The following is a 22,686-nucleotide window of genomic DNA, read 5'->3' on the forward strand; positions in this document are numbered from 1 at the left end:
TGTCAGGGTTTGGAGTCGGTTGATTATTGGGAGCACTTTCTGTTATTTCTCAATCAATGCAGGGCTGTGAGGCACTGTGGCTCTCTGGAGATGATTCTCCTGCACACACACACACACACACACACACACACACACACACACACACACACACACACACACACACTTGTGCATTGTACGAAACATACAAAATGTGGTATCTCCGTTATCCTTTTTCCCTTGCTTGCTTCACTATTTGTACCTGTTCCCTGGACAACCATTCATCCTGGACATACCAGAGTTGATTACTGCTCCTGTCAGCTCTCTCTCTCTCTCTCTCTCTCTCTCTCTCTCTCTCTCTCTGTGTGTGTGAGTTTGTGCTGTCATCATCGGTCAAAGGAAAATTGAAAGAACATCAATTCTTGTGAATTTTCTCCCGAAGACTCAAAGTTTTCATTTTTATAGCAGCAGAAATGGGGAGGTGTTCATGGTCAGGGTAGGTCAGTAAAAGCAACAAACTGCAATATTTTCAAGGGTAAAACGGTTGTGCTCCACATGATCTTTGTGTTTTCTAGAATAAACAGTGGAAGGCTGCTCTACCTCTCCAAAACGTATTTGAGATATGTGAAAAACAAACAGAATCCAGGAGGAAGGCTGGAAAATCATCAATCAACTAACATTTACTGTGAAATCGCAGCAAACAATGTGTAAATACTAGGGCCGGGACTCGATTAAAAAAAATAATCTAATTAATTAGAGGCTTTGTAATTAATTAATCGAAATTAATCGCATTTTAATCGCATATAAATATTTGACCTGAGAACAGTGAGAAGTAATTTTTTTCACATGGATTTTTAGTATACCATTGAATAATGACTGAATACATAAGCTTAAGCAACAAAATATTGTTTATTTTTGTTCAACTAAGTCCAACAGACCAGTGCAATTTTTGCCATTAACGTCCACGCTAGCTACCACGCTAGTGTCCACGCTAGCTGCTATATTTTTTGCATTGAGGTGATACTTGAGGCTCGATGTGCTGCGGTGATATGCGAATTCCTTGTTGCATAGCTTGCACACAACCATGCTCTAATCGACGCTTCCATCCGTTCGTTTTTTATAACAAAATTTCCCATACACGGGGCAAACCAAAGCGGTCTCATCAGTTTCTTCGTTCATGTTCACTGTGGTTTGTTGTTGTCTGAAGTCATGAACGCATTCATTTTTTTAACACGTTAATTTTTGTGTAATTAATTAATCTTAATTAACGCGTTAAAGTCCCGGGCCTAGTAAATACCTGTATTTGTTTGTCCCTATTTAATAGTAAAATAAAATAATATATTCAACTTCTATTAGCTGCACAGTTTACTGAACTGATGTGTGAAGAAGTCAGATTCTGTTCTCCAAAACATTCCAATTTCAGCATTTTCTCTCTGCTGATTTTTCACGTCTTACTGGATGATGTCTCACGTCCTTCAAGATGCTATCTGAGGTCTTATCAAGGCTTCTGTCAGGCTCCTTTGGGTGATGGATGGAAGTGCCATGCCTTCTAGGAAGAAACCAAAACTGTCAGCCCCCCTCCACTCCTCCCGTCGGCGCCTGTGACTTGGATATCGGCTGCCTGAAGCACATGTGGGCTCTGGTGATGAGCTTCTTGTGGCCCTGGAGCAAAATGATACTTCAAGATCATAAAGCTCTTATGTTTTACGGAGATACACCCACACCAGGGGTCTGTGAATCCAGGTATCACTGTGATAAGCTTGTGACCGAAAATAAAACCCTTGGGACTACTTTCTTTTAGCCCCATTATCTTATAAAGAAATCAGGAATCATCTTTTAATCACAGGGTTGAAATATGTTCATAATTACCTAAGGGAAATGTATTCACACTAATGACTGAGAGGGCTCGCCAGCTATCACAGACTTCATTATAATTAGGGAATTTCATCTTATTATTAATAAGTGTGTGTAAGTGTGTGTGAATATGTGTGTAGCCGTCCATCCATTGGTGGTGTATTGGTGGCTTTGATCTCCATATGTGTGTGTTCATGTGTGTGTGTGTGTTTTGTATTAATATACCTCATAATTACCAGAACCATTAGCATTTAAATTGGAATGTATGTAATAATAATTACATCATGAGTCCTGATTTTTATTACCATGACCCCTGGCACCATTTTGATGGAAGGAGTAGAGGAGGGATAGAGAGATGGATGGGTGTAAAGGGGTTTGGGGGAAAAAAAGGGAAGGATATAATGTGAGGTGAGATGTGATGGGATTAATCACTCTGATGTGGAAAGTTGACATTGATGGCTTGGCAGTATTGGAAGTATAAGAGTAATGATAGTAATAAGGATAATAACACAGTACAACAGCCGACAAAAGTCCTCACATCACCCTGCTGAAGGCTCACAATTATCATAAGGGCTGCACTCACTTATACAAATGGTCCTTTTGCCCAAATTAATAACTTGTGTCCATTTTATGTGACCTGAAAGCAGTCACAAGACACGTCTCAAAAGAAACGCGAAGGAATAGGTGAAATCAAGACAAAGCTTCCCGCATCATCTTTTTTTGCGTGGACAAGTAAATACATTTTACCTGGTCATTTCTTGGTGCTTACTGGTCCCACGACTCCAAATATTTATATATCAGAGCAATATTCAGCCCACTCTGTGTACCGCTCTACTGCTGCTTCTTTTAAGGTTATGTGTTACTAACCGGGCCGAACACACAGGCGTGACCCATCCGCTGCCAGGATAAGTGCTCTTCACGGAAAGGCCGCTGCCAGCGTAGCATCCGCAGTAGAACAGGACATCTAACCTCATTGTGTTCTCCAAGCATAGAGGACCAGAGGGGCTCACTTTGGGCAAAACCTGATCCCTGCAGCCACAGCCGCCCAAAACAACTGCATTGTGTACTGTTGTGTGATGTTTATAGTGCCGTGAAGAGAAATCCCCCCAAGGCAACAATGATGCTTGAATTCTAAAGTAATCGTTAGCTTATAAAGATCAATTTGACCTGAATGGATGTGATCACTTAAAGTTTCCATTGTTAAACAAATGGCACATATTTAAATATGAAAACTCAACAGCGGCATGAAAAAGTGAAAGAAGTCCCTGAGGAGTGAAGAGGTTAAGAAGAAAGACGGCGGAGGCAGTTCAAGCAAACAAGCAAAGCAAAAGGTTAAGGAAGGAACAGAGTAGCGAAGGCTGAAACATGGCCCATAAGCCATTTTAGCAGAATAATAGGCTTCCAGCAACTGGGCTGCCTGGACCTCTAATGATAAGAATCCCTCTCTACCTGTCTCTCTAATTCTGAGCTCCATAATAGCGTAAATTACACGACTAACTGAGTATGTGTGAGAGAGACGGAGCGAGAGCCCGGGAGGAGAGAGCTGGGGAGAAAACCGGAGAGGTAATGTCTTGCCTTGCTCTCTGGTTTTGCTCTTTGCCTCATAATGGCTGCCTGTGGAGCCATACAAGACTCCAGTTACCCTGCAGCCCATTTAAAGAGCATTAGAGGAGGAAAATGTCAGGGTCAGCCCACACCGGGTCACACAGTATGGAAAGTGAGAGTGAGTGTGCATGTGTCTGTGTCTGTGAGAGAGCTGCAGCTTCTTCTTCAGGCTAAGTATTGTCTGTGACAATGGAGGGGAAAAAACAAGGTAGAGAAAATGAGTGCTCTTTGCACAGTTCTGGCGGCTATAAAACTGTAATGATGAGAGCTGGTCTGGGGTAAGTGCCAGCTAAAACAGTTCTTGTTGTTTTGTGTTGATGGACATTACGTTTTATTATTGTAAATAAATGTCTGGTAGTTCTTTAAAGATAAACACAACAATTCAAAGTAAATTAATTCTTCACTCTGCTTTTATCTCCTTGTCACAAAGTGTTTTCTTTGTCTAAAGGTAATAATCTTACCATTTGGTGAGCTAGTGCACTAGTCTTCTCAGACATTACATTTCAGACCCAATTGACCATTTTACAGCTGACGTCAACACAAATATGTATGCGCATGTTGGCAACGTTATTGTGGTTTTGTCCGAGTCCTGGGGCCCGTTTCACAAAGCAGGTTCAACAAACTCTGAACCTAACCCTGAACTCTGAGTTGACCAACTCTGAGATGGGCAACTCTGAGTTTTCGGTTTCAGAACAGCGGATTTGAATTAGTTCAGTCAACTCTGAGTATGTAAACTCTGAGTTACGCGCGTGCCTGCCGACTCTATAAAGCCATCATCAATGGAGCTCCGTTACTACGATTCACCATGGCAACCGGGAGAGCGTTATTAGATATTACCGAGTGTTTATGTAGAAAACGAGCTCATCCTGAGAAAGCGGAGCACCGTAACTGCAGCAAAGTAGCGATAGTTGGCGTGGCAGACACTGCCCAATCTAATGTGTATAACTGAATGAAACAGTCTATTGATCTAAAGGTAATAAGTCTTTATTTTTGTCTTTGCAGAGCATCACTGTGGTGTAATGGTTAGCAACGCCGCCCACGATGCAGGCGACAGGGGTTCAACTCCCGTAGTTCACAAAGTAGCGTGTCAAATAAATTATCATTTTCATTGGGTGTAATCCCCCCAGGCACAGAAAGAAAGTGGTGTCAGTTGAAAATTAAGCATAAGAATATTGCGCAAATACGTTGACTAAGGCATATGATTTTAATCATATTTCACATATTAAACAGTAAATATAAGCAGGTATTTCAACACAGAAATGTACTTAAACATTTCATAAATCTCCCGTTCGCAAAAACGCTAGCTCCGCAAAGAATCTGGTTGCGGATTATGTCCGCGATATGAAATGTTGAAAATGTCGGAGAATATTGTTTAGATAATATCTAATGTGATTGGAAGGAAAGGTAGGCCAAATTAAAATTGTCTCCCGACGCAAAGCTGCTAGAATCACTTTTATTTCCATATCGATTATGTTGGAAAGGACGGCACATTTTTTTCAGAGTTGGTTCAGATTCCGGAAAAAGGCGGAGACATGTAGGGAGAAACTCAGGGTTTGTTGAAGCAAACCTGCTAGCGAGCAGGTTAGGTTCACGGAGTATGTTACCCGAGTAACTGACTCAGATTTATGCTGAACTGGCTTTGTAAAACCGAAAAACCATTGTTTCCCTCATCTCAGGGTTAACTAACTCAAGGTTTTCACTAAACCTGCTTTGTGAAAGGGATCCCTGACCATTGAATTAAAACAGTTAGCATCTAAATATCAGATTGTTGCGTGATCAGAATCAAAATTCCAACAGACTCAAGTTCTACAGAGTTCAGACAGGATCACGACTGTTTCAGAGCAACAGGTGTTTCAGTTCGACCAGTGACCATGTCAATTGGTGACATGCCGAATGCATCTGTGGTTGTTTGCGGTAACAACCAAGTGCAAAATAAAAATAATTACATACATTCATATAATTAAGATGTGGATAAGGAAAATAAGCTCATATAAAACAGGTGAAAATATAAATATGATGCTAATATTAGGATTGAGCTCATATAATACTATAACTACACTATCCTTTCAGCAGTGTTTTAAGAGGGCCAGCAGGTACGCATACCTTCAACTTCTACATGTAGCTATTTCTTCCACAACGGCACTTTACCTAGGGTCTCGCTTCTCCACAGTAGAAGGGTGTGTCTACAGTATATCACATCTCTGGGATCATGGAAAAAACGCTCTGGCTCGTTTGTATTTCTTTCAACCAATCACAATGGTCTTGGGCGGTGCTAAGCTTCAGAAGCTGCTGTGGTGCAGCAGCAAAATAGTGTTGGCAGGAAACTTGTTTGGATGGAATGTGGAGCCCGGTCCTTAACATGTCTGGTTGCCTCCTTCTCCCATATGTTTCTCCAGTATGGTTTAGTCTCAGCCGAGTGGTCTGCTGTTTGTCCGTAGCATTGTTGTTGTAACTAGTCAATCTGGAGTTGTGATAGCATATTGGTTTCACTCATGCCTGAGGTAGTCCGATAGCATCGAGGGTCCCTACCCCGTATACACGTTATTATTTTAATAATGACACACCAAGCCTCATTGATGCAAACACTTTTCTTTTGGCAAATATGGCCATTCATCTTCCATAATGTTACATTTAAAGTAGGGCTGTCAAAAGATTTATTTTTTTAATCGCGATTAATCGCATTTTGTCCATAGTTAACTCGCGATTAATCGCAAATTAATCGCATTTTTTGGCACATTTTTTTTTCTTCTTCTAAATGTACCTTAATGTATTTTTTTCATATTCTTAATACTTTTAATAACATAAGGGCAAATATACTTGATTTATGAAAATGTTTATTTAACACTTCAAATATCCCCTTACCAAAACATGGGATCAAAACAGGGTTATAAGAATATATCACAAACAATTAAAGTGAACATGTCACAGGAGATAGTGTAACAGGAGATAAGTACAGTTAGGATATAAGTGCATTGGCTTGCAAGTGATATCTCAGACTGGACGTACTTCTATGGTAGCTCATTTCATACCCACAGTACGCGCAGATGACTTTGGTCTTATCGACTGAACCATCTGGCAGTCTTTTGAAGGTGAATTTGCCGTTCACAAATCGATTTTAAACGCGTGTGGACGCGCCGCTTCCCAGTATTGCACGCTTGGTGGGCTGCCACTAGAGGATGATTGACAGGCGCTCTCCTTTAAACAACAACTTTTTGCGAGCGTTCGCGAGCGTTCCCGAGGCGGCGAGTCGAGCCCGGCGCCTCTGATTAGCATAAAGTAGATTCGACTTATACTTTAGGCAAATGAGGAGCGGCCAACTCGCGCGCCGTCTCTCGACATTCGCCGCGACGCCACCAGAATGCATTGCACGGCTTTTCACATAGACAATGAATGGGACGCGGGGAAACACCGCTGCCCCTTCCCTCTGGATCAAGACTACAGGTGCCACCGACGGCCATAAATCATACAATGCGCGTTTTTTTTTTTTTAAATACCGAGCGTTAATCGCGCGTTAAAAAAATTAACGGCGTTAAGAGGATGTTGCGTTAACGCGTTATTAACGCGTTAACTTTGACAGCCCTAATTTAAAGATGAGGTAGACAGGATCTACAATGACTGGAGCGTTAGTGATCAGGGAGCCAAAAACATGAAAAAGAGGATTTGTTGATCTATGTATCATATTACAGAGTATGTAAGAGCTTGTGTGGTGTGTTTAATAGGTTCATTTGTGTCTATGTGTAAAGTAATTATTAATTATGCCCTACACAGCACCTCATATCAAACTGTAAAGTAGGCTACACAAGCTTCTGTGAATCATGTCTCTCTGTGAGTAGCACACTGACACACACACACACACACACACACACACACACACACACACACACACACACACACACACACACGTCAGTTGAGTAGGCAGTCCTTCAGTGTAGGCCAGGACACATTCATGTACACACTGCTAAAAGGTCCAGACCCTCTCTGAATGTGTCTTTTCACATCTTTGCATTGACTTTGTATTAAATGGCACTGCAAAAAATTGCTTCGCATTTGGTGTGAACATAAATTTAGATCGCCGGTCTTGGTGTTCATGAAATGATTGGAAGATGAATGTTGTGGTAAATGCGGAGGCACAGCTTGACTACAGTTTTTCTCTCCAATTCACTCGTCAAATTGATAACATGAAATAAATAATAAATAATTAACAATCGCATGGAAGCATGAAGAGTTTTCATAGGCTTAAAAAGAGTCCTTCATTTAGAGAGGCTTAGTCCCGCCCTTTCCTGTGTTCCCCATGGGACCAAATTGTGGCAGTATGTAAAGCAGTCAATTGCATGAGACAAATGTGTTTTAATCCTGTTTACATTGCATTACATTACATTGTGCTCGGTACCAGGATGTAACGTTACTATAACAACAGGTCTCTCTGTGTGTTGGGTACCAGGATGTAACGTTACTATAACAACAGGTATCTCTGTGTGTTGGGTACCAGGATGTAACGTTACTATAACAACAGGTCTCTCTGTGTGTTGGGTACCAGGATGTAACGTTACTATAACAACAGGTATCTCTGTGTGTTGGGTACCAGGATGTAACGTTACTATAACAACAGGTCTCTCTGTGTGTTGGGTACCAGGATGTAACGTTACTCACACTAACAACAGGTCTTGATACTTCTTACTCTTCCCGGCTGATAAAAAGTTTCGCTGTTCTCCAATACATCTGTGAAACTGCAGTAATGTGAGAGTGTAAAACTGACTTCTGGTGCTCCTAAAGTAGTGTTATTATGGTGAAGTGAATCACGTTACCTACATCTTGGAAAGGGTGGAGTGAGCAAAGGGGTATACCGCCGCTCAGTCCACCAAACACCAAATTGATGCACTGAGAAAACTCACTCACTAACACACTCAAACAGAAAAAGAAAAATAGATGTCTGTTACATTAAAGCTTAGCTTGGTTAAGAAGTCTGTCAAAGAAGCTCCAAGCTGAACATCTGTCCAAGTCTTAACTGTCACATAATGAGGATAATCAACCACCTGGGGTTTATATAGGCCACATTTGACCCCTCTAGTAGAAGGCTCACAATTGGCCCTCCTTAAATAATGGTTTAGTTTTCCTATTAAAGAGGCTTTTAATGGTTCAGTTGCCTACTGCATCTAAAGAAGTTGAATGAGTGTAAATAATGTCATCTTTTTAACAATTATTTCCTGTTTTTATTGTTTTAGTAAGTGTTCCTGCAAGAACAATGCTTTCCAAACTCGTGCACACACACAAACACAGACGCACACACACACACGCGCGCCGATAGTACAGCTTGATTGACAGGTCTTATCTTGTATTCCTGGTCTGCACTGTAAATCTGTCCCCTTCCCTGTTCGCGTGTGCAAAGCTGTCGACAAACATATTAAACTACTAAACTATAGTTGCTTTGGAGCAAGAATAGTTAATAGAACAGGCCTCTTCTCAGAGATCAAGGTGAAAAAGACATATCACATTTCTTTAAATATAAGTAAATAATCACATAATTGAACTGTACTGAGTTTAGTTCAGTAGCAATATCAGTCTCACATTTCGTAGAAAACCTAAACAACCCCTGCTTATAACAGTTTGAGCAAAAATCATCTATGAGCAATTAGCATCATTCATTCTTAGGAAGAAATATCTTCATAAAACCTGGCGGCAACCTTTGGTTCTGAAAAGTGAAGCCAAACTGAAGTGCCATATGATAAAATAACCCGATATCTCCCTTGATCTCTAATCTCAGTAAACGTAAACACAAGTTTATGGTCTCAATCTCTAGTTTCAAGTCTTATTCAATCCAACATGAGGTTCATTTAGTGAATGATGATCACACCAGAAGCCAGCGACACCAGTGATCGTGCAGCCGTGAAAGCCCCTGCAGTGTTTAGGCAACAATATGAAACAAGTTCAGAAGTTAGCACTTGCTCCTGGGTGAAAGTCCTGTGTTTTCCGACACACCTCTCTACCCTGACCTTTCTTTTTGCCGTTTCTGGGAAGAAAGAGAGCCATTTTTCCAAAACCAAAATAAAGTTATCTTTAATTAGGGCCCGAGCGCCGACAGTGTCGGGCTGCGAAGCCTTATTGTATTTTGAATGTTTCTTATTATTCCTACATGAAAGTAACTCGCATTTTGGAGGCCTCACCATTAAAAAAAACTCACCAAAATTGGTGTGCATAGAAGTTACAGGAAATTGCAAGATGGTAGCGGTTTTGCATTCGGCCACAAAAAAGTTGCTCGCTAGTGCCACCTAGCGTGGGGATTTGCCAGCCCTGCCATACCGTAACTCCGATCCACATGAAATGTTGCACACATGTGCGGACAAGTGTCCTCTACAAAAAATCCTCTTGAAGTACAAAAGTCCGCGAGCAAAATTTTCTGCCATCTCTAGGCGGCTGCAACACTGCCATGTGACCGCAGGCACTCCATGACCACTGTGAGAGATAGATGGCTTTGAATGTTGCGACTAAACTTGCGCCACAAGAGGTGGTCGAGCACGGGTAGGCAGCCGCGACACTACCATGTGACCGCAGGCACTCCATGACCACATATGAGCGAGGGCCCGTCACAACACTGCTTGCAGGTTTTATTAATTTTACAGTCTGCTGGTCCAGTTTGTATTTTAAGGACCAATATTATGCTGGCGGGAAATATCACAGTAAAGACCAGTAGCCAGTATTCAAAAAACAGCAGTAATAAAGAACACATTAATCAATCAAAGGTGTTTCAGTTTATTTATTTAAAAAGGACAGTACACATTAATCAACATTACTATAAATATACCAGTTTTTCCCAGCTGGCTAATTCACAACTGTAGTCCTTTGGCAAGATGTTATGAAACCATACACCTAAAACAGAAACATTAAAAGTAAAACACAATATTTACAACAAAATCCAATATAATAATTGTAAAAACAATAATAAAATACACAATGAACTGATTAAAAGTGATCACATGTTTGATTTGTTAATAGCCAGATCTTCAGTTTATTTTTGTGTGTGAAGGTGTGGTAGGTAGCATAGTATCTTGGTAGGATGTTCCAAAACTGAGTGGCTCTGACTGCAAAACAGGACTGACTGAAGGAGCTGGACCTAAACGACACAGTACAGTCCCCTCTCTGGATAAATCTTCGGGACCTATTACAAAAGCGTAAAAACACTGGGGGGCAGTGGGATTACCTGTACTCTAATGGCTCACATGTGATATGTACATGTGAATTATTGTGGAAAACATGTAAATTATGCTACTTTATCAAGGCAACAGGTAGGGCTGTAACGATACACTAAACTCACGATTCGGTTTGTATCACGATTTTTGACCCACGGTTCGATACAAATTTCGATATTATTTATTTTTTTAAATTAAACATTTGATTTATGTAAGATGCAGATTTGGCGTGGAGGGAGTGTCTATCTGATGGTCTGTTAACTGCACAGGTCCCTCACTCAACTTACTACAGAGAAATGTCCCACAAAGCAATGTTGCAGAACCAAACTAAGGTAACGTAGTAACTGTAACTGTCTTTGGCAACGCCCGTCCTACCGACTCCTCCTCACATTTCTGCCCGATAAACAGCGTCTGTCACCGGCAAAAAAAACTTTAACTCACTGGTGTTAATGTAGTGTTACTTACAGCTCATAGTGCTGATCTGGACCGGAAGTTGTGTCGCGATTCTGCCTTGTCGTGGCAGGTTCGTGGATCTGAGTGTCGCGATTTCAGCTTCGATACGTGTATCGTTACAGCCCTAGCAACAGGTAAACATAAGAAGGTTTAAGTATGTTTTTACAGCAAATATCAAAAGAGAATTAAAACAATGGCAAAGTTCCTTTTAAAGAGTGAATATAGTCATATAACTGAACCAGTCTCAGTTCATGGTTAACAGGCCTATTAGACAAAATGGTGTTTCACAAGTCGCGTTCTTTTGCCAGTAGCTTTAGCTCCGAAGTTACGATATGGTGATGTTTTCCATCCTGACATCACTTAGCCCATTCACACCCCCAATATGTTAAATATGGCAGCCTGAATCATTGGGTCTTTGCAAAACTATGATGTCTACGTAACATTAGTTATGATTGGCTTCGTACAAAGAGCAAAGTGTCTGTGTAAGGAGCAATTCTGGGTGGTTGACGGGTCAACGTTTGCCAAGGAGGCAAGCATGCAGCTTAGATTAATAAGACGACTAACATTTTAACAGGTCTTAGTCCAGCAGTAGAGAGAGTCAGTCTGTTAAATAAGATCCACTAATTCGGGATTAGGAATGTACATTCATTTGAAGATCTTTTTTTAGATTTAGGTATTTCTGTATTAAGGATGCAACAATCCAGCTCAATACGTACCTCGGTTCTTGGGTTACATTTTCGGTTCTGTTTACAGAGCACAGGTACACATTTTGAGCGCAAGGAGGGAAAAAAATCCTATTTATATATTCTGTTTAAATATATTTTTATTTCTCAAAAGAAAAACATTCATATAAACGTGCAGTCATTGGTCTTACGATTTCCAATTCTCCTTTGAGCATAATCCTCCCCAAACCCACCCTTAGAGGGATAGTCCAACAGAACACACAAACGTAAAAGGAAAAAAAAAAAAGGAAATAAATAATAATGACAGAAAATGCTATAAAAGAGAAAATAGAAAATATATATCTAAAAGAAAAAATATATATATATATTTATACATACATACATACATACATACATACACACACATACATATACTGTATATACATATATACACACATATACACATACATACACATACACACATATATACATACATATGGGGCGACAATGACATCAGCTACCGATTGTGGTACCGAGGCTACCACATCGATGTTGTAGCCTAGGTAACAATAAAAAGAAAGCATGTATACAGCACTTGATGTATTAGTTCATACTTTCGCCATACCCAATAGTATATGGCACCAGAATTCTTTAAAAAGATGTCCACGGTTGTATTTCTCCAAAATCAATTTTTCTAGAGGCAAGAATGAAGACTGTTGATCAAGGAAAATCTTGAAAGATGGAGGGGAATCATTCTTCCAGAATAAAAGTATGCATTTCGTTGCAAAATAAGTGATCAAAATGAGTATCCTGCATTTTTTGTGATCTAACTGTAAATTATTTGGGCCCTAGTTTCGTGGCGTAGCGCAGGGTGGCGGAGCCGGCGTAATGCAAGTTTCGACCCGCGCAGCCTTGTGCAAGGTCAGTTTGGCAGTTTGGTGGAACGCCTGCGCCAAGATGGGTGTGGCGGCGCAGCAGGGGGAGGCGTCACAGATTCAGCTTGGTGCAGTGGAAGTTTCGTGGCAAAAAGCCTCGCTGAGACTTGACCGAAAGCCCGCCAGTTCCAACCTAGTCTACTCTTGGCGTAAGGCGCAAATAAAGTCCATTCATTCGAGGTGAATTACAGCTGGCGGAGTGGCAGTTTGGTTGACCAGCGTGCAGTGTGCACACGTCACCAAGACCTCACAGGCAGGTTTCCACAGTTCCAGGCACATTTAAATGCAATAAATAATCACAACAAACACTATTTAATGCAACTAATTGAATCAACACGTGAATTTATATCTACATAGATTGTCCCGTCACATCTGACGTCAGATCAAAGGCGGATGGCACGCGTAACGGAAACTCAGCCTCTCGGACCAAAACATCTCCCTCTCTCTCTCCTGTTTTTTATAATATCGGCATTGTTATTATTATGGTACGTGCGCACAGCGCGTGATGCGCGTGGTGGGAGCGGCGGCGCTGCTTCTGTCATCGGGTTGTCAAGTGACGGAACTTGCACTGAACCTCCCCTAACGCATTAAAGGTGAGGAGAGGAGCTCATTTGATTGGTGAAGATCTGAATCGGCTGTGTTAATCCCAGTCCACGCCTTGTCTCCTCCTCGTCTCCCACTCACGCCTTCTTCTCCTCCCTCTTTCCCACTTGCGCGGAAGGGAGTGACGGGAGGCGTGCCTGCGCTTGCCTGTGCGGTGCACGAAAACACAAAGCCCGCTGTGTGACTGCTCAACTACTCCTGCTTTCTGGTCTACGGTGACGTGGTTGGGATGGATCCATCTCGGCGTGGCTGTGCCTGCTGCCATGGACTACTACTGTTGATACTATTGCTTCTGTTAATACCACCACTACTGTTAATGCTACTACTACCATACTACCAACACCAAATGCAGTTGGAACCCAAGGGCCTGGGCTGCACGAGATTTCTGCCTAAAAGCCTATTAAGGCAGTTTTTTCTCGCCACTGTCGCTGTAAAGCTTGCCCCTGGGTGATGTTGGGAATTTGGAATTGTGTTGACTCTTGAAATTTTGAGCGTATTCTAGTCCTGCTCAATGTGTTAAGTGTCCTGAGATGACTTCTGTTGTGATTTGACACTATAAAAAAAATTGAATTGAATTGAATTGAACTTGCAAAGTCCAGGTGGACACACCCTGTCGGCGTGGCACAGGTGCGCTGCGCGCTGACTACGCCTAGTCTACGAAACTAGGGCCCTTTGTGTCATTTAGTAAATACAGACTACTGCTCAAATCAAATTGTATTTCCAAGACAGACTGAGTAAAAGAATGGATTGAGCTCCAATAACTTTTAAGAAGATTGCAGTCCCAAAACATATGCATGAATGTCCCCTCCACCTTCTTACATCTCTGACATGTTGCTGAGATATCCTTTGATATTTTATGCATTTTTAATGGAGTTAGGCAGGTTTTATGGATGAACTGGAAATTGGCTTCCTTGATTTTGTTACTTGTAAATGGGAAATTAATTCTATTACAGATATTTAACCATGCATTGTCTTCAAAAGTTCTCCCCATGTCCTTCTCCCATAGTATCTTTAACAACTGGAAAGAAGATTGGCCCTCTCTTGTCAGAATATTATAAAATTCACTGATCTTTCCTTTTATTGTTTATATTATATGTTTATTTTTTTTTCCTTAATGAGGGTGATTGTGACACTTCAGATTTGTAAGTATTTAAAAAAGTTTTTATTGGAGATATCATATCGTGATCTTAAATCCATGAATGATTTTAACTGCAAATTCTGATTTAACATATCTTTAAAATGTATTATGCCAGAATTTGCCCATTGACATGTATTGACTAAAGTAATGTGAGTATTAAGGTCTGGATTTTGAAAGATCTGGGAGTGTATAGCAATACAAGAGGTAATGCCAATTTTCTTTCTAGTCTTTCCAAGTTTGTAGAGTACTGGATACAGAGAAATATTTGTCAATATTTTTTATCTTTTCAAAGTGGTTTATGAATAGGAGGGAGATGAGAGGCAGAGGTTCGAATGGTTTTGATTCCATCTGAACCCACATGCATTCATGTCTCTCCATTAACCATGAAATCAAGTTCCTTATTTGGGCTGCCCAGAAATAATATTGGAGGTTGGGTAAACCCAGACCACCCAAAGCTTCAGGCTTCATTAGAGTCAGTAAACTGATCTGAGGTTTTTTGCTCCTCCAAATCAATCTCGAGAGACAGCTATTAATTGGATTTAAAAAGTCTATAGATAAATAGTATGGAAGTATCTGGAAAAGAAAAATAAATCTTGGGAGAACATTCATTTTGATTACATTTACCTTAAGTGAGAGGGGAATGTAATTTTCTTTGACTAAATTATCCAAATCTGGAGTAATGAATATACCCAAGTAATTAAAGCCTTTTGGTGTCGAGTTAAACCCACTAGAAGAGAGCAATTCTTCCGTTGGTGTCATGTGTAGGAACAGAGCGTTGGACTTGTGGAGATTTATCTTGTACCCTGAATAGTTACCAAATTCTTTGATTGTATCTAGGAGGTGAGGGATAGAATTATCAAGATCATTGATATATAAGAGAATGTCGTCAGCATATAAGGACATTTTATGTTCATTAGTGTCAAACTTAAAACCTTGGATGTTGGTGTTGTCTCTAACAAATGTGGCCAAAGGTTCAATCACCATGGCGAAAAGTAAAGGTGACAAAGTGCACCCCTGCCTGGTCCCTCTAGTTAGGGCAAAGAAGTTTGAACAATATCCATTTGTTATGACTGAAGCTTTGGGGGTATTATAAATGCTCTTAATCCAGTCAATAAAGTTACCACCCATTTTACATTTTTCCAGAACAGAGAAGAGAAAGCTCCATTCAACCCTGTCGAAAGCCTTCTCTGCATCGAGAGATAACAGAAGAGAAGGCTTCCGCTGGTTGTTGATGCAGTTTATTACATTCAAGGTTCTCCTTATGTTGTCAGCTGCATATCTCCCTTTTATAAAACCTGACTGATCTGGGTTGATTAATTTAGGTAGGATTGACTCTAGCCTTCTCGCTAAAAGTTTGGTGATAATCTTATAGTCGTGATCCAAGAGACTAATAGGCCTATATGATGAGCATTGCAGGGGGTCTTTGCCACCTTTGAGTAAAACAATAATGTGAGCCAAGTTCATTGTCTGAGGGAGTATTTTTTCCTTACAGAAGTTATTCACCATTGCCATGAAGATAGGACGGATCTCAGGCCAAAACTCTTTATAAAAATCTACTAAGAAACCGTCTGGTCCTGGGCTTTTATTTAACGGCATTGAATTAATTGTAGCCAGTATTTCAGCTTCTGTAAATGGTAAATTTAAGGAGTGTTGGTCTGAAGCTGAAACTTCCGGTATCTTGATTTTGCCAAGGTAATCCTCCAATTTTTCTTGTGAATGTTCCCTTTGTGATTCGTAAAGTTTATTATAGAAGTTAAAAAAAGTTTGGTTGATCTCTCCAGGGTTATAGGTTGTTTTATTATCACTGAAATATATAGCTTTTATTGTCTTTTCAGCTTGCTCCTTCTTTATTTAATGGGCTAATAATTTACCTGGTTTGTTTCCAAAGTCATTGTCTTTTTGTTTGATAAAATAATTTTTTTGTATGATTTCCTCTGATATCAAAGTATTTAATTTTGCTTTAGCAGTGACTAATTGTTTCCAGTTGTCCGCAGTAGGTGTTTTTTTGTGAACATTTTCCTTTTGTGTTATTTTTCTCTCTATTTCTTTTCCCAAGTTTTTCATGGTTTTTAAATGAGATGTACGAGATAAGTAGTCCTCTTAGTGTAACTTTTGCTGCCTCCCAAATGGTATTGGGTTCTAAGGAGGGATCATTGTTTTCTTTAATATAATTTAGGATAAACCTTTTCTGAACGCATTGCATCTTTAGGTGGATTCTAGAATGATCTGAGAGGTCTATTGGATTTATACTACACTTGGATATTGTGTACATATAGTAAGAGAGAACAAAAAAGTAATCTAATCGAGAATAAGAGTTATGAACATTTGAAAAAAAAGTATAATCTCTGACGCCGGGGTTTAATTCCCGCCAAACATCAGTGAGACCACATTCAGCGCTCAGTTCGAGGAGGACCTTAGCAGATTTAGGGCCCTAGTTTCGTAGACCAGGCGCAGTCAGCTTTCAGCGCACCTGCGCCGCGCCGACGGGGTGTGTCCGCCTGGACTTTGCAAGTTTCGTGCACCGCGCAGGCTCGCGCAGCTCGCGCAGGCTCGCGCAGGCACACCTCCCGCCTCGCCCACCGGCGCAAGTGGGAAAGAGGGAGGAGAAGAAGGCGTGAGTGGGAGACGAGGAGGAGACGAGGCGTGGACTGGGATTAATACAAGCCGATTCAGATCTTCACCAATCAAATGAGCTCCTCTCCTCTCCTTTAATGCGTTAGGGGAGGTTCAGTGCAAGTTCCGTCATTTGACAACCCGATGACAGAAGCAGCGCCGCTGCTCCCACCACGCGCATCACGCGCGTATCATAATAATAACAATGCCCATATTATAAAAAACAGGAGAGAGAGAGGGAGATGTTTTGGTCCGAGAGGCTGAGTTTCCGTTACGCGTGCCATCCGCCTTTGATCTGACGTCAGATGTGACGGGACAATCTATATAGATATAAATTCACGTGTTGATTCAATTAGTTGCATTAAATAGTGTTTGTTGTGATTATGTATTGCATTTAAATGTGCCTGGAACTGTGGAAACCTGCCTGTGAGGTCTCGGTGACGTGTGCGCACTGCGCGCAGTCAGCCAAACTTCCACTCCGCCAGCTGTGATTCGCATTGAATGAATGGACTTTATTTACGCCTTGCGCCGAAAGTAGACCAGGTTGGAGCTGGCAAGCTTTCAGCGCAGTCTCGGCGAGGCTTTTTGCCACAAAACTTCCGCTACGCCAAGCTGAATCTGTGACGCCTCCCCCTGCTGCGCCGCCACACCCATCTTGGCGCAGGCGATCCACCAAACTGCCAAACTGACGGTGCGCAAGGCTGCGCGGGTCGAAACTTGCATTGCGCCGGCTCCGCCACCCTGCGCCACCCTGCGCTGCACCACGAAACTAGGGCCCTTAGGGTTGGAGGCCTTGGCTTGATTGGATTTATCTTTTGAACACAAAGTTATGTTAAGGTCTCCTCCCATGACACCAAACCCTTTACAATTCTCATTTAACAATAGTACCATGTCGGAAATAAAAGCGGCTCATCTGAGTTAGGAGCATAATGTTTAAAAAGGTAATTTAGGTGCCATTGAGGATGCCTGAAATCAAAACAAACCTGACATTCGGATCTGTTACTAATTTACTAGTGATGTCCAAATTAAGCTTCGTGAAGCATTTTCTTTATTTTCTGAGCCCAATAGATGGCGCTCTCTGTTCAACAAAGGGTTGAAGGCCGATGTATTTCCATTGCTTTCAACCCTTTGTTGAACAGAGAGCGCCATCTATTGGGCTCAGAAAATAAAGAAAATGCTTCACGAACCTTCATTTGGACATCACTATAATTTACCCAAACTAAAACATACATCTCGATTCAATAAAATACATGTCCCTCTACTGTGAGATTTGTATGATGAGAAATACACTTGACCTACCCAGTCTGTTTTAAGTTTGGTGTGTTCAATGTCAGATAGATAGGTTTCTTGTAAGAAGACAACATCTGCTTCATCATCCTTCAGAACTGATAGTATTTTCATCTGTTTAGAGGGGTTACCTAGACCTTTAACATTCCAAGAAATAGTATTCAAGTCAATCATATTAGCTGCCATTCGACATAAGTATCAGTGAGAACTGAGAACAAATAACTGGATTGCTGTTTTTATTATTCTTAATTGTTGCCCCAAAAAAATAAATAAAATAAATAATGTAAAGAAGAAAGACATTAGGGAAATCCCTAACCCACCCCCCAAATGAATAAACCAAAAACACAATGGGCCCTAGTTTCGTAGACCAGCGCAGGGCGGCGCAGGGTGGCGGAGCCGGCGCAGTGCAAGTTTCGACCCGCGCAGCCTTGCGCACCGTCAGTTTGGCAGTTTGGTAGATCGCCTGCGCCAAGATGGGTGTGGCGGCGCAGCAGGGGGAGGCGTCACAGATTCAGCTTGGCGTAGCGGAAGTTTCATGGCAAAAAGCCTCGCCGAGACTGCGCTGAAAGCTCGCCAGCTCCGACCTGGTCTACTTTCGGCGCAAGGCGCAAGGCGTAAATAAAGTCCATTCATTCAATGCGTAATAAACTGAACCTCCCCTAACGCATTAAAGGTGAGGAGAGGAGCTCATTTGATTGGTGAAGATCTGAATCGGCTGAATTAATCCCAGTCCATGCCTCGTCTCCTCCTCGTCTCCCACTCACGCCTTCTTCTCCTCCCTCTTTCCCACTTGCGCCGGTGGGCGAGACGGGAGGTGTGCCTGCGCGAGCCTGCGCGGTGCACGAAACTTGCAAAGTCCAGGCGGACACACCCCGTCGGCGTGGCGCAGGTGCGCTGAAAGCTGACTGCGCCTGGTCTACGAAACTAGGGCCCAATGTAAAGACCAAAAACATTCATAGGAAAAAAGCTGGGGCTGCAGCTAGTCTGAGTGGCGTCCCGCCGTTCTGGTGTTGGACGAGGAATCCGGGGCAGCTGTGGAGCGCAGATAATGAAGACGGTGATGATGATGATGATGAATGGCCCGGCCGGCTCGTGCAGGCGCCGGGTTCTCGCCACCATTATGTCTACTGCTGTGCGCCCTGCGCACTGACTGCGCCTGGTGTACGAAACTAGGGCCCAAAGTCACAATTTATCTCTGTTGCCCGAGAGGTCCAACTATACACCCTGAGGAAGGCGCAAGCCGACACGCGTTGGTGTTTTTTTTTTTAAATTACCCACTAAAATAAAGGGTTTTTAACTTTTTCAAAGTCACCTGAGTGCCTGTACTTTTTTCTTTTTGTTAAGTTACCCTTAGCAAGCGCACCGGTGGTTTGAGGGACACCAGCAGCGCTCCTGTGATCCTTTTGTTTGTGTATCCATGGTCAGTATTACGCTCTGTGCTTCAGCCAGTTCCACGTCGATGCCTTTCTGTTGTTTTATAGAAGTCGGGAATTATGTTAGTGCGGAAAAGTGTGCGCGATGGCAGTGTACATTGAGCGTTTTGATGAGGTGATGGTAGCCCCAACTACGAAAAAGGGCTGCATATCTTTTGCAATAAATGTCCACACTGTCCACACATATATATATATATATATATATATATATATATACATACATACATAAATCCATTGTCTACCGCTTATCCTGCGGGCGGGGGGGCTGGAGCCGATCCCAGCTGTCATTGGGCGAAGGCAGGGTACACCCTGGACAGGTTGCCAGCAGGGGATCTGGTAATTCTGGCAAAATGCCAGAGGAGCCGACCATAAGGCTATTCTATTTTCATGGTCAAAAAGAGGTGATTTTTTCATTTAAATTAAAAAAAAAAAAAAAAAAGTGGTTTGACAACACAACTGTTGATGTGCTGAAAAATTGTAGAATAGATATTTTACAACACGACGTTGGTCGCACAGAATTTAACCAGTTGATCAGTCATGTCTTATTTCATGTTATACTGACTCTCTGTATATAATGATATCATATGCGCATGAATTAACCAAAATGTGGGAACAAATTATATGTTAAGCCCATAAATCAGTTAATTGGGGCCTGGATTTAAAAAAACGACGGATTGGAGAATTTTAGAAGCAGATACAAAGACATAAGATGGTTCACACCAACTTGCGTGAGTTTGACAGCAGGGTCATTTGTGTTTATTTTTCGTCACTTGCACGAAACACACCAGAGAGGCCTCGATGTAGACACCGGCAAGGTTTCATCAATTGTGACTGAAATAACCACTGTACTGCTTTGTACATGTGGTGAAGTCGCAGATATGTCAAATGGCATCCTGTCTGAGTTCAGAACATCACCTGGAGGTGCTCGGTGAATTTTGTTGAGCTGTATTCACAGTAGCCAGACACACATCGACTGGTTACAGTGGAACGAACCCAAAGTAAACTAAATCAATATTTCAACTCGTGCAAATGAAAAAGTATGGGGGCCATATAGGCCATAATTCAAACTAACCTCACATACACACTATTAAAATGTTTGGCCTCACACACACACACACACACACACACACACACATACACACACACTACTGAAATACTCTCAATACTTATTGTTAGAAACATATTACAGCATTCTGAACACATCACACACACTTCTGAAAATACAACCTCACACACACTACTGAAACTCAAACCTCACATGTTTAGCTGTCCATCGTTTTCGATGATGACACTTGCTCCAGGGATGGGGGGTGGGGGGATTCAGCGACATTACCGCTGGTGCCACTTCTCAAAGTGGAGCCTAGGTAGGTGAAGTGATCCACTGTTTTAAGTGGAACACCGTTTATGTGAAAACTGGGGGGTATGGGGGCGGGGGTGGTGAGATGGGACATGACCTCAGTTTTTTTAATGTTAACCTGTAGGCCAAACGATTGATACAGGCTGGATATTGTGTTGAGGGCGTGCTGCATAGAGTCCAGGCTGTGAGCTGAGACGGCACAGTCATCAGCATACTGAAGCTCACAGATTTGGCGGGTCTTTGTCCTTGTGCGGGCCTGGAGCCGACGGATGTTGAAGAGTCTTCCGTCAAGGCGGTATTCCACATGGACACTTTTTTCATGTCCCATGACACAGGTGATAGCAGAGAGGAGGATGTTAAAGAGCACCGGAGCCAAGACACAGCTTTGCTTCACCCCAACTTTTACCTCAAAGAACATTGACTGGAGTTCTCCTGTGAGCACTCTGGCTTGCATCCCGTCATGCAGCTGCTGTAGGATGCTGAGAAACTTGGGTGGTACCCCAAGTTTGGAGAGGTGTTTCCAGAGCATCTCACGGTTGATGGTGTCAAAGGCTTTGCTGAGGTTGATAAAGGCTATGTAAAGGTCTTTGTGATGTTCTTGGCTCTTCTCCAGCAGCTGCCTCAAGACGAAAACCATGTCTGTCGTGGATCTGGTCTTCCAGAAGCCACACTGTTTTTCCGGAAGCACAATTTCCGAGATGTGCTCAACCAATCTGCTGAGCATGATCTTGGCCAGGGCTTTCCCTGCAATGGAGAGGAGAGATATTCCGCGGATGTTGCCGCAGACTGCTCTGTCTCCTTTCTGTTTGTAAATGACCACGATGTTAGCATCCTACCAGTCCTGTGGGAGGGTCCCATGTTCCCAGATGTAATGGATCAGGAGGTGCAAGCGGCGCATGAGGATGTAACCCCCGTATTTGAAAACCTCTGCAGGGATTCCATCGGGTCCAGCGCTTTTATTGTTCTTCAGCCCTGCAATGGCTTGCCGGATTTCTGAGTAAAGTGGTGGGGTGTCCAGGTGCATGGTTGGTGGCAGGTCTGAGAGTTTATCCAGCATATGTGGGTCGACAGGATTGGTGTGGTTGAAGAGACCCTCAAAATGAATTGCCCAACGGGCAAGAATCTCGTGGCGATCCTTGAAGAGCGTGGACCCGTCAGCTGATCGGACTGGGGCACACGCCCGCTTCCTCGGGCCGTACAATGCTTTTATGGCATCGTAAAAGGCTTGAGTGTTATTGCAGTGTGCCAAGTTCTGGATCTCTTGCGCCTTGTGCAGCTATCCGGTGGCAGTAGCTGAAGCAGGGAGAAGCAAGCAGAAGCAGCATGCACTAACTATGAGCACTACTACTCCAACACTACTGCACAGACGCATATTGTGGTGTGTGTGCGAACACACACACACCACAATATGGAAAATAATTCATTTTAATGGGTTTTTTTTGTAGTGTGTGTATACAAGGTTTTATTTTTCAGTAGTGTGTGTGTGTGTGTGTGTGTTTGTGTGTGTGTAACGTTTAATTGTCAGTAGTCTGTGTGTGAGGTTTAATTGCCAGTAGCCTGTGTGTGTGAGATTTAATTGTCATTAG

At 42.3% G+C, this 22,686-nt stretch overlaps 1 long non-coding RNA gene across 1 annotated transcript in view; it reads left to right on the top strand.

The window, feature by feature from the left end:
* The first annotated feature begins 341 nt into the window (after window positions 1-341).
* The window catches only part of LOC311010753, a 222,006-nt gene continuing 199,661 nt past the window's right edge, over window positions 342-22,686 (top strand). Inside the window, exon 1 of the long non-coding RNA XR_014596830.1 lies at window positions 342-472. This is a non-coding gene — a long non-coding RNA (uncharacterized lncRNA). The remainder of the gene's footprint in view (window positions 473-22,686) is intronic.

The sequence above is a fragment of the Eutrigla gurnardus genome, assembly GCF_963514095.1.
Source record: "Eutrigla gurnardus genome assembly, chromosome: 3".
NCBI lineage: Eukaryota > Metazoa > Chordata > Actinopteri > Perciformes > Triglidae > Eutrigla > Eutrigla gurnardus.